We start from the raw sequence: 12,677 nt of genomic DNA on the forward strand, positions 1-12,677 counted from the left end.
ACATATATATATATATATATACATACATATATATATATTATATATATACATACATATATATATATATATATATATATATATATATATATATATATATATATATATATATATATATATACATACATATATATATATATATATTGTTACGGTTCGCGGTTAAGGATGTTATATTTGCCGAGCGGAGGCCCCGCGACCTAACAGTTTTTCCCGACTCACCCGATTCACCCAGACGTTGGCCGTATCGCGCCACAGCTATTCAATCAGGGAAAAGACAAAGACGACGGATGTGAAGAAAAGGAGTAAAAAGACGAAACAAAGGTTGAAAATACTACTAAATTTATTTACTATTTACAGGCTCAAAATAACCAAGGAGAAGGAAAGATAAGAAAATAATATACAGAAGCTTTTAGAGACACAGGGAAAATACTAGCTTATACAGACTTAATTACCTACCCAGGACAGAACAAACAAAACAAACTCACGTACGCAAATGGGGAACTTGCAGGCAGGAATGGCTGGAAGGAGAGGAAAGTCCAATGGGTCCGGCAGCACGATCCGCGCGTTGACGCAGCCGCCGTTCCTTCGCGGCCCTGCTCCAAACTGCCGTCCAGGCCCCAAACGGCTGTCGAGTCTTGTTGCTGCTGTAGACGCTGCTGCTGGCGAGCAAGGTGACGAATAGCAGGCTTTTGCGCTTCCCTGGATGATCTCTGCTTTTGGACCTCACAACTCAGCTCTTGTCATAGCTCATCTCTCATCTCAGTAAAAGCTCATCTCCCGACGACCCCAGCTCTTTGCTTTGCACCTCACCACACAGCTCAGCTCAGCCTTGGACCTTTTTGCAACTCTCTTTTTGGGGAACGTCCCGCCCCTCAATATATAGGCCCCGCGGGTTATATAGGCCTCGCCCCTCAACCTTCGCGAACCTCCTTGATGTTTCTCGCCACACCCTCTCCAAGTCCAACCCCTTGTTCGTGGTTGGTTGAGTGGGCTGACTCAATCCTCCCCTCTATGACGAGGTGGGGACCCGCCTTTCTTCCCAATCCTGCCTCGTGGTCAATGGCGGCAATTGGAGGGGATGTAATTGACAATTTGAGGCTTGGCCATTACGAACGGGGAAATGGAGGTTTTTTGGGAATGGGAATGAAGGGAATCTATCTCTTTCACTTGGTGCAATGGAGTGTCATTCTAATGGAAGACAAGGCCTTACTCTAAAACACATAATAAGATATAAGCTACTGAACAAGGGTCTTATAGTGTCCTGCAATGTGGTGTTTCATGGAATTAACTACCGGGACGCCCTTTTTACCTTTACACAACTCTGGAGGCAGGAGGGGCCATATCCAAACAATGTTACACAACAATTTACCACAATACAATACACACAATTTAAAAAATGCAATCCTCATATCCGCAACAATATATATATATATATATATATATATATATATATATATATATATATATATATATATATATATATATATATATATATGCACAGTGTCTGTGTTGTCTTGTCCTGTGTTGTCACTGAACTACTTCCTCAAACTTTTGTGAAATCCTACCAAACTTCTGGTATGCACCTCCCTCTCCCGTCGGTATGTCCTTAGGGTATTTCTTTAGAAAAGATTTCCAATTTTTTTTTTTTGGGGGGGATTTTTTCGGGAATTTTTTTTTTTTTAAACTTAAGTTTTCAACTTCAATTGTTTATAAAATGTAATATCACGTATATTACAAATACATTTGTGCATTATGATTGTTTGAATTATGATTAGTGTAAACCATGACAAAACAGCAACTCAGTTATAGTCCGGCAGTGAAACGACCATTTCTCACCTAACCCCTTCTTGCCGGATAAAGGTTTTTTTAATGTTGATTATTACTCACAAGGGTTTATATAATAAGATCCAGGTGGGTGTCGACCTCTTACCCTTGGGGAAATTGAAGAAAAATGACAAAATCCAAGATGGCCACCATATAATTCGTAAAATCTTATTTTCTCCATATTATGGTTACTAATTGACATAGAAACGTCATTAAAACATCTTTTTATATGTTTTCAGACACGAGGAGTCCGATAGGAGTTCAATATCACGAAAAAGTAAAGAAAAAACAAGCCATGCTCTCCAGCTGGAACTTGGCAAACAGTGGATGGAGAAGTTCTTCAACAAGCATTCTGAGGGTTCTGATGTTTTGGGGATATTTCTTGCCGCTCAACATTTTTAATACGCCACCGAATGCAGTGCTTAGAATTTCTACTATACCACTTTCAGCCATTAGTGTACCCACACAACCACAGTAGCTCATGAGCAGGTGCATGCCACCAAGTCTCAGATAGACGTTGCCAAGTTGTGCCTCATTCTCCCACTGGACATGAAGTGCTATTCGGTATTGTTGCTGGTCAGCTGTGAATATCACATATTCTTGTTCTACTTCTTCAGACACCTTCTGGGCTTTCTTCATTGCAAGCATCATCGTAGATGGGTCAGCGGGAGGCAGGTCAATCAAAGGTAGATATACTACTTTAATCTTCAGTTTCAAAGTGTGTCCTTTGATCTCGAGACATCTTCGTGTTATAGCCGTTATATTCTGGACAATTGTTGTGTGTGGTCATATCTTGGAAGAAAGCAAAACCATTCTCTTCAGCTCGCCTTCGAGACACATCTTGGTGTGCTAGGAAGTCAGCAGAAATTGATGTAGTAGGTTTTCGCGGCATGGGGGGGGGATTCCTTTGGCAATAGTAAGAAAGTCCCTGTTCCTCAACCTCTTCAACGATTGCCTTACTTAAATCTTCTTTTTTGAGTCATCTGATTGTGTCTTGCACATCCATCTCATCGCTGGTTGTGTGATGATCATTGCCAGAGAATGGGTTGATGATTTTCCATTTGGCGATGATATGTCTGTGTCAAAGTTATCACAGATCACTTGAACTAGGCCTTCTTTGGCGTCTATGATTCCCTGTTGACTTAGGTCGCGAGCTGTAGCGACTGCAACTGATTTCTTGAATCGGAGGACTTCGTCATAGCTGCAGGTAACACGATAGTCATACATGTGAGCTATTAGTTGTTTTGAGTCCCGCATCAGCACCCCCAGTGCCACCTGGAGATCCATCGGTTCGTTGGTCACCATGCTTGTGATTATACTTCCGATCAGCATAGCTGGTAAGTAGTTGGTAAGTTTCAGTGATATTGCTGTCAGTAATGTTAACAGTGTACTCGATACAGGTTCTGCCGCAGTGTTCACATCAATATGTGTGTTGTAAGACGATTTGTCCCAAACAATGGCTGCACACTCTTTCGCTATTTGATTGCCTACTTTACCGATGCATGTCGGAACGTCGTCCTCGTCGTCATCCTTGACGAGCTTCAGAATAACAGCAATGTTAGCTCGGAAGGTAATAATACTTGCGAATCCTGGCGAGGAGAGAACAAGCGGATCTCCAGAGAAATGATGGTGGAGAGCAACAAGGCGGGCTCTACTCAAGACAGTACCTCTGTGATTAAGGTACTCCTGATGCACCTCAATCGAGTTCCAAATGCGGTTTTTGTCATCGCACAGCACATTGATAATAATATCAAGTGCTAAATCTGGACAGGTACCATCGTCTGTTGTCGATGTGTCATTGTTTTCACGAACTAAGCTTCTGTTTGCGAAGAATCGACTCATACAGTCTCTGTGATATCGTGCTTCCACTGCATGTAGGTCACTTAGGGCACCCTGTACACGATGCTTCACATCTTCTCCCCACTTGTCCCCTCAGGTATCACATTTCTCAATCAAGTAAAGCTTGTAAGATTTGTCTCTTTGGTCTGAATGTGTTGATCTGCACATATATGCTGGACGCCACCGTTCAGGATGTTTCTCGTCCTTGGTGACATTGCATATGTCTGCACAATATAAACAGTGTTGTAAGAGGTCAAAAGGCGCTGGGGAGGAACGTAAACGCTTTGCTGCTGGAAGTTTCAGTTGTGTTTTCGGTACTTGTTGATGCACGACGGAGAATGGTCGCCAAGTTAGACTTGGATGTGTACTTTGATGCACAGTTCTTGTGATATTGAATAGATAAACTTGGGTTTGCTGCAAGCTGACTTTCGAGATCCACCGCCTGTACCCCTCAATGGTGAAGCTCTACAGAGTATGTATAACATGTTAAATACATAAATTCTAAGTATTGGAAATTCTGTATTATTGGATGTTGATTGTGATTTGAAAATTAACAATTACATATGTCATCCAGAAACAGAAATTCAATATGAAATGAGATATGTCTGTTCTACTTGTCATTGGCACAAATAATCAAAGCAGTTTACGGTACAGGTGCAGTACATTTTATTGATAATACATGTATTATACATGTATTGTATCAAAACCTATTCAACTGCATTATTATACATATTTCAACATAAAATGACATATACATTTTGTTTTGTAATTGTGCACAGATTTTGTTTTCAGAACAAAAAAAAAAAGTTACTATTTTCACATTATTTGTTCTTCTTGCTTACAGAGCATCCTGTCCTGTCTGGTCCTGCCCTCTGTCATCCAGGGTGAGGAGGACGTTTTGAATGTGGACTTCACTGAACAGGACAACCAGAGGTCGAACAGGGAGCTATTTGTCGGTTTCCAGGCAATGCAGCTCATTGTGAAGAACGCCCTAGAGGGGACCAGTGGAGTGACGAAATTCAGAGCAGAGGTCCGAATGTTCTACGTTGATTCCCTGACGTACATGAGGGACAAATTCCCATTCCAGGACCCTTTGATCAGGAATGCGGTCATCATGGACCCAGCCTCCTCCAAGACAGCTTCCATGCAGAGCCTACTTACACTGGTTGAACAGCTCCCTGCATCTGTTGCCCCAGAAGAGAACAGAGATGCGCTGTGCAGAGAGTTCTGCACATATCAGTCAGATGTCACCCTGCCAGCATATGACCCAGATGAGAGGGTGGATGTGTTTTGGGCAGCCATGGAGAAGATGACGGACCCTGCCACCAGCCAGCCCATTTACACATCGCTCTGTAGACTGGCCAAACACGTCCTGCTGATCCCTCACAGTAACGCCTACTGTGAGTCCCTTTTCAGCATGGTCAAAAAATTACAACTGATCAGAGGAGCACGTTGGGACGTGGCAAGGAAGGTCACGCCAAGTCAAGCGTGTACGAGGACAGCCATGGCGTCAGAAACACTCTGTGTGGTTTGCTGGCAGGGAAGATTAACATCTTCAAGCCGGATGGAGTCAGCTGCTTCTCGTGGAAGCCAGATGCCGACCTTCTTAAGAAGGCCAAATCTGCCACCTACCAGGCTCTGAATAGCTAAATGTGCATCTTAACTGTTCAAACCTGAAAACTGTAAATATGTGTGAAACTGTAAATATGTTATGAAATCAGAGTGGCCAGTCATTTCATTCATAAAGATGTATCAGTGAGTTTATGTAAACTCTTGTGTACATGTATGGGCACATACATGTAGAGCTTGGACAGTGAGTAATTTATGGAAGCGTGACTGATGATCATGATGTCTTCGAAAAATAAAGATTGGTGAGTAGATCAACCATGTTAAGTTTTCTTTTTCACTCTAAAAATATGTTGATATATTTCAGCTAACTGTGGTCTCAAAATGCAGGAGATTGCACCATTTTGCTTCATTCTTTTGAAAATTTTACGGGGGGGGGGGGGGCATGCCTCCGGACACCCCTAGGGACGCGTGCGACGCCAGCCTACCGCTTTTCTTTCAAAAAAGGTTGGCAGGTATGCTATAACACGTCTTCCCTTGAGCCGGTTGGGATCGCTGATCTGAAATACCTCTCCCAGGGAGTCTAAAGGGTCTTTTGCTGCTCTGCGAATCCTGTGTCTGCACAGGGTGTATGTATGGGCTGTATGGCGCCAACAGCCCCTTGGCCTATGATCTTGGCCTCCACCATTGCCGACTCAGTCTGTCTAGCGATGGTTATAGCTTTCTGCAACGTCAGTCCCGTTTCTAGCAGTAACCGCTCTCTAATCCGAGGTGACTTTGTTTTCTCGACCAGCTGGTCCCGGATCATTTCGTCTGCCAGCTCTCCAGACTCACATGTGACGACCATCTCCCTTAATGAAGCAATGTATTGTGATGTAGATGCGCCGCCATTTTCCTGACCACGTTTCCGAAATTTACATCATTCTGCCACGACATTAACTCTTGGGACCAAAAAATTCCTCAAGGCCGCAAGTGTAGTCTCATAGCTATTATCAGCTAATGTTAGTGTATAGAAGAGTCTCTGACCTTCGGTGCCCAAGAAATGTATCAAAAGTGCGCGCTTTCTCGCATCAGCCAGTGTAGTCTCCTGTATCGCCAGCACGAAGTTTTCAAAGACTCGAGTCCAGGCCGTAAAAGGCATTGAAGGCTCACCCGGGTTTTGCAGAAAGGATGTCGGTGGATGCAAGTTCAATCCAATTCTCGTCGCCAGTTTGTTGTGTCGTAAAGTACTCCAAGAATGAAGAATTCAGTAAGGTCCAACTGTTTTATTCAATCCAACATCGGACGCACGTCCTGTTCCAATCCTCTCCATGCTCCGTCCGCTACCCGGAACTCCTCCTCCTCTTGCCCACGCCCCCTCTAGCGTACCTTCTGTGCACAACACCACAACTTCCTAGCAGGTATTCCGTCTCACTCCTCCCTCCAGGCTTTCAACCAAGCAGTTCACCACCATCTCGTCATCCCCAATTCTGTCCCATGTTCTTTATTACCCCCAATTAATCATTCCTAACGCAAAGGTGTGTAAGAAATGCAGGAACTTATGTGGAATTTTTCTTACTTGTACACCCATTACCTACGGGGGTGGCAGGAAGATTCATTCCTCTTTGAGGAATATAGATTACAGTAGATCTAAGCTCGGGCCTCAAGAACATTGGGGATGTGTTCATTACCTGTGCTACCAAAGGTGGACAGTGGTTATGTTTTCACGTCTGTCTATCTATCTGTATGTGGGCAGGGTATTTCAAAATGTGATGGACATATTCAGATGAAACTTGGTGGAGAGCTTGGGTGTGAGACAAGGACGAATCTTTTCGATCTTGGTGAAGATCGAGATCTGGAACCAATATTGTTATGCCTCCGTCGACGAAGTCGTCAGAGGCGTTATGTTTTCAGGTTGTCCATCCAGCTGTCCGTCCCTCCATCCGTGATAGGTTTTCGTTACTGCGATAACTTGAGAATGGCTGAAGGGATTTTAGTCAAATTTGGTGCAGGTATGTATAATGAGGTAAAGATGACCTGATTAGATTTTGGGGTCACGAGGACAAAGGCCAAAGGTCAAAGGTCAAAGTCTGTAATATGCCTATAACTTGAGAACGGCTGAAGTGATCTAATTCAAACTTGGTGCAGGTATGTATAATGATGTAAAGATTAACTGATTAGATTTTGGAGGGAAAGGTCAAAGGTCAAAGTCCAGAATAGGTCTATAACTTGAGAATGGCTGAAGTGATCCAATTCAAACTTGGTGCAGGTATGTATAATAATGTAAAGATTAACTGATTAGAATTTAGGGCCAAGAGGTCAAAGGTTAAAGTCTGTTATAGGTCTATAACTTGAGAACAGCTGAAGTGATCCAAATCAAACCTGGTACAGATATGTATAATGATGTAAAGATTAACTGATTCGATTTTGGGGACAAAGTTCAAAGGTCAACCTCCTAATAGGTTGGGTATCTCGCGGATCTCGCGAGATCCTGTGGGGGAAGTCACGGTTTTTCAAAGCTGTCCCGACCTTAACGCACACTCGAAGTTAAGTAATTGTTCACAATTGTATTTTTATCGAAACTGTATTTATCTTACGTGTGTGTACCTATAGTGCGTCCCTTGGAAGATTCATCAGTGTTAATCTTTCATACCTGTACAGAGTGGTCGAGTATTTCGTGCCGCGATATATTGCGGCCTTGTTGTTGTTCTTTAAGCTTCCTACCTGGAGGCTTTGTTTTCTCTCAGCAGTCGATTGTGGTCCTGCTACTCTCATTCTCTCAGTTTCTTCCCAGTCTTTTCACCCCGTACTTCCTTGTTTAAAATCTTAACTCAAAACAAACAAACAAACAAAAAACATTTCCTTCTTTGTTCTTTTCGTTCGTTCTTCGACCACGTGTTCCACCCCAATTTTCATGCCATTCCCCAGATCTGTTTTGCCCTGTTCTTTTTGCTGACATCTTTTCCCCTGTTCACGTGACACGAGGTTGTCCCTCGAGGCTCCCTCTCCCCGTTGGTATTTTTGTGAATATTAGATTGTTCTTCACGGTTCTGCTTAAATATGTTTAAACTTTCCCCTGCAGTGTTTTATTCAGTGGTATATTACAACACGCTGTTTTTCTTCCTATTTAAAAGGCCCTTTTCAATTTCCTCTCCAACTCATTCTACTTCAAAAAAAATTCAATCTCTTATACTTCTAAATCACTACATGCTCTAAATTCAGATTCATTCCACCCCTCCTCCATCATTCTTAAACTGATCGCTATCTTGAAAATCACAATAAACCCAATTTCTTATAAATGTTCGTCTTTCATTAATTATCCACTTTCTAAAATCCCCCCTTGTCCCTCCCCTCCAAATCTCCCCCCTTGCCCCTCCCCACCGAAACTCCCCCCTTGCCCCTTCCCTCCTAAACTCTGCCCTAACACCTCCCCTTCAAAACTCCCCCCCCGACCCCTCCCCTTCAAATCCGCCCCCCCTACCATCCCTCTCCAATTCTCCCCCCTCCCACCCCCTTCTCAAAGCTGCCTCCTCCCCACTTCGTCTCCCTTCTATCTCATACCTCCACCCCCCCAACCTTCTACTTTCCTCTGCCACCCCTCAAAGAACCCCTCACTGTGCCTCATCCCATCACCATCAAACCTTTCGTCCTCACCCTTCCCTTTCTTGTAACGTAACTCTTCTGTAATCTCTGACACACAATGAACTGCTCTTCCTACCTCCCCAACCCATCCTTAATCTGGCCCTACCCCTCCCCCCCCCCTCTCCTGCACCCGATGCTCCTCCTCTGTCCTCATTAACGATATGGACCTCAAACATCCGGGGCCTTCGCTCAAACCTGATTGATCTCTCCATTCAGGTTGCTTCTGACAATCCAGACTTGATCTGCTTAACAGAAACTTTCCTCCTTCAAGATGTATCTGATTCCTTAATAATATCTCTTCCTGGTTACTCCCTCCTCCGGTATGATGGGCCTGAGCCTCGTCCTGGTGGTGGGGTTGCTATCTTTATCAAAAACTCTCTTCCTCACTCTCCTTGCATTGCCCTCTCTCCACCCCACCCTCAGGAGTACCTCTGGCTACAGCTTCCTCTCCGCTCCCACCTTTTGTTCATATGTGTTCTGTACGGTCCTCCAAACAGTGATGACTCCATTTAAATGTCGCTGTCTGACAACATGGACCAACTTCTATCAACTCATCCCAACTCTCTCTTCCTCATATGTGGCGACTTCAACTGTCATCATGCCAGCTGGCTGGGTGTGGGTTCCTCTCTCGCCAGCCATGGCACCTCAGCAAAGGACTTCTGTGACTCATTGGGACTGACACAATCTGTCAATTTCCCGACCCGGATCTCAGTCAATGGAATATCTTCTCTTCTAGACTTGGTTATGACAAACTTCCCTGCAAATGTCTGCTGCTCTTCTTCTGCTCCAATCGGTTCTTCTGATCATGTGCTTGTTAAAGTGGACATCTCTCTGGCCATTCTCAGAGAGCCTCCTCAGCATTGACGAGTCTGGCATTTCACTCAGGCTGACTGGCACGGTCTGCAAACAGCCATCAATCATCTGGACTGGTCTCCCATCTCTACTGCCTCTGACATCAATTCTTCCTGGGAATTCTTCCAAAGCAAACTGCTCTCTCTCTCATGCACAGATTTATACCATCTCGTCTTCAGTTGTCTTACCCTTCCACCCATCCATGGTACACTGAATCTTGTGGTGAGGCAGTTGCCCTGAAACAACTTGCCTTTGCCTCTTGGAAGGCAAATCCAACTGAAGCTAATCTCAGTTCCTTCCACCAAGCTCAGAACAACTGTGTGTCTACCCTCAGGAGTGCCAGGAAGCACTATCTCTCCACACTCAAGAATGAACTCTCAAACCTGTCTCCTTCCTCAAAATCCTGGTGGCGTCTGGTCAAATCCGTTTCTGGTGTTTGTTCCCCCTCTGTCCCCTCCCTCACCTCAAATGGCTACACAGTTGACACCGCAAGTGACAAAGCCGAATGCCTCAACTCTGTGTTTGCGTCAAAATCTTGTGTCCCAAACCCATTTCTCTCTGTTCTGACCTTTCCCAGTCGAACCCAACTGCTCCTGGACTCTGTGTGCTTCTCTCCTGACAATGTGGAGAAGTTTTTGTCAAACATCGACTCTGATTCTGCAACTGGACCAGATGGCATCAGCCCACGGGTCCTAAAATCCTGCTCTGCCGCTCTATCTCACCCTCTCTCTGTTCTTTTCACCCTCTCTTTTGCTCAAGGTCATCTGCCAGCATCTTCGAAATCAGCAAACATTACCGCTTTACACAAAAAATGTGCAAAAACAGATCCTTGCAACTACAGACCAATCAGCCTGCTCCCAATTATCAGCAAAGTCATGGAATCCATCATTGCTTCTGATATCAAATACCTCCTCTTCTCCAATGGCTTGATCTCCGATCATCAATTTGGATTCAGACCAGGTCATTCCACTCTGGACATGTTGCTTTTGCTGTCTCAACAATGGATGGAGGTCCTCAATGCCAAACAGGAAATCAGAGCTGTCTCCCTCGACATATCACGTGCCTTCGATATGGTCTGGCACCCAGCTCTGCTCACCAAACTCTCCTCCTATGGTATCCATGGAAATCTCCACGCTTGGCTTGTGGACTTCCTCTCTGGTCGTAGTCAACGTGTGGCCCTGCATGGATTTCTCTCATCGCCCCTTCCTGTTCTGGCTGGAGCTCCCCAAGGTAGTGTTCTGGGCCCTGTGCTTTTTCTGGTCTTCATCAATGATCTCTCCGACTCTCTGGAAAATCCTGTCTATCTCTTTGCAGATGACTCCACTCTCTGCCGCTCCATTTCTCAGCCCTCAGATCAGCAGCCTGCAGCCTCCTCACTCTCTGCAGACCTGGACAAAATCACAGACAGGTCAAACAAGTGGAACATGTCTTTCAATCCTGACAAATCTCACACTCTTACTATGTCTCTCCGAAAAGACCGACTGGAAAACCCTCCCATCTACTTTCTCAACAATCCTCTCCAAGAAGTTCTGTCGCTCGGGCTTTTGGGTCTCACGATCTGCCATGATTTTTCTTGGGAAAACCACATTTCCAAGCTGGCCTCCAAAGCCAGTCGCCGACTGGGCATCCTCCGTCGTGCGATGTCCTTCCTTGGCACACCTGAGCTCCTCACCACATACAAGGCTTTCATCCGCAGCTCAATGGAATACTGTTCCCCCCTCTGGGCCGGTCCTCCTGCCTCACACCTAGCTCAGCTTCACGCTGTTGAAGCCAAAGCTTTCAGAATCATTGGAATCTCCTGCGATGAAGCTAACTCTGAGGGCCTTTCACTCACTCACCGCAGGCAGGTTGGTGGTCTTTCTGTCTTCTACAGACTCCTCTCCAGCCTTGCTCCCCCAGCTCTCTCTGTGCTCGGTCCCCCAAATATTCCTACAGGTCGCACAAGATCTGTCAGCAACCCTCTTATTGTTAAACTGCCGAAATCTAGGCTCTCTGCTCACCTTCACTCTTACATTCCCCTTTTCTCCTGCCTCTGGAACAAACTCCCCCACTCCCTTCAATCCCACTCCTCCCTCCAGGTCTTTAAAACAGTTGTTCACCACCATCTCTTATCTTCCCCTATCCAAAACCTTGATCTTTTCTACCCCCGCTAATTCACCCCAGATACACTTTTTCGAAATTCCAACTTCTTTCCTGGAAGTCCTTGTGTCCATATGTTTTATACCTCTCCCACCTCCCCCCAAGCCCTCTCCCTCCCACAGTTCTCTCGATGTCCCTACTCTCAAATGTTGTGTTTGTGTCCTTCCCCCTCTCTCCCCATCTTGTCTACCGCTCCCCTTATTTTGTGTTTTATGTGTCGGTTTGACTTTTTGTGTGATTAATGTTAGCTCTTTCACGAGCCTCGATCTTGTATACAAAAAAACAAAAACAAAAAGTGTCTATAACTTAGGGACGGCTGAAGTGATCCAATTCAAACTTGGTACAGATATGTATAATGATGTGAAGATTGACTGATTCCATTTTGGGGTCCTGAGGTCAAAGGTCAGAGGTCATGTCAGGTAAAAATGTGATAACTTGTGAACAGCTGAAGGGATTTAAATTAAAACTTGGTACAGGAGGGCTAACCCCCGCTCTGGCAGGGAAAATGGCCTTAAAATGCATGTTGTTGTTGTTGTTATACAGGTATGTATAATGATGTAATAATGTGGGCGGAGGCATATCAGTTGACGTCGTGACGTTGAAGAGTGTCGTTCTAATTTAGTGATTCTTCACCTTTAAGAGATCGGGCCAAAAACTACAACGAGCATGATATCCGAAAATGTTGTGGACAGATTTTGATGGAACCTGGTGGGCACGTTGCATGAGGCCCCCCTCCACTCGAGTCCACCAAATCTCTGCCCCCCACCCCCCTTCCACTTGGATCCGTCAACATGGCCAAATCAAATTGATTTGTCAACATGACCAAATCAGCTCTTCCC

General features: G+C 44.8%; 1 protein-coding gene across 2 annotated transcripts in view; it reads right to left on the reverse strand.

Moving 5' to 3' along the window:
* LOC137423752 (monocarboxylate transporter 12) overlaps positions 1 to 12,677 on the reverse strand; it is a 130,489-nt gene that overhangs the window by 17,908 nt on the left and 99,904 nt on the right. The gene's annotated exons all lie outside the window — the stretch shown is intronic.

This window comes from Myxine glutinosa, chromosome 3 (genome assembly GCF_964187855.1).
Source record: "Myxine glutinosa chromosome 3, kmMyxGlut1.1, whole genome shotgun sequence".
Classification (NCBI taxonomy): Eukaryota; Metazoa; Chordata; class Myxini; order Myxiniformes; family Myxinidae; genus Myxine; species Myxine glutinosa.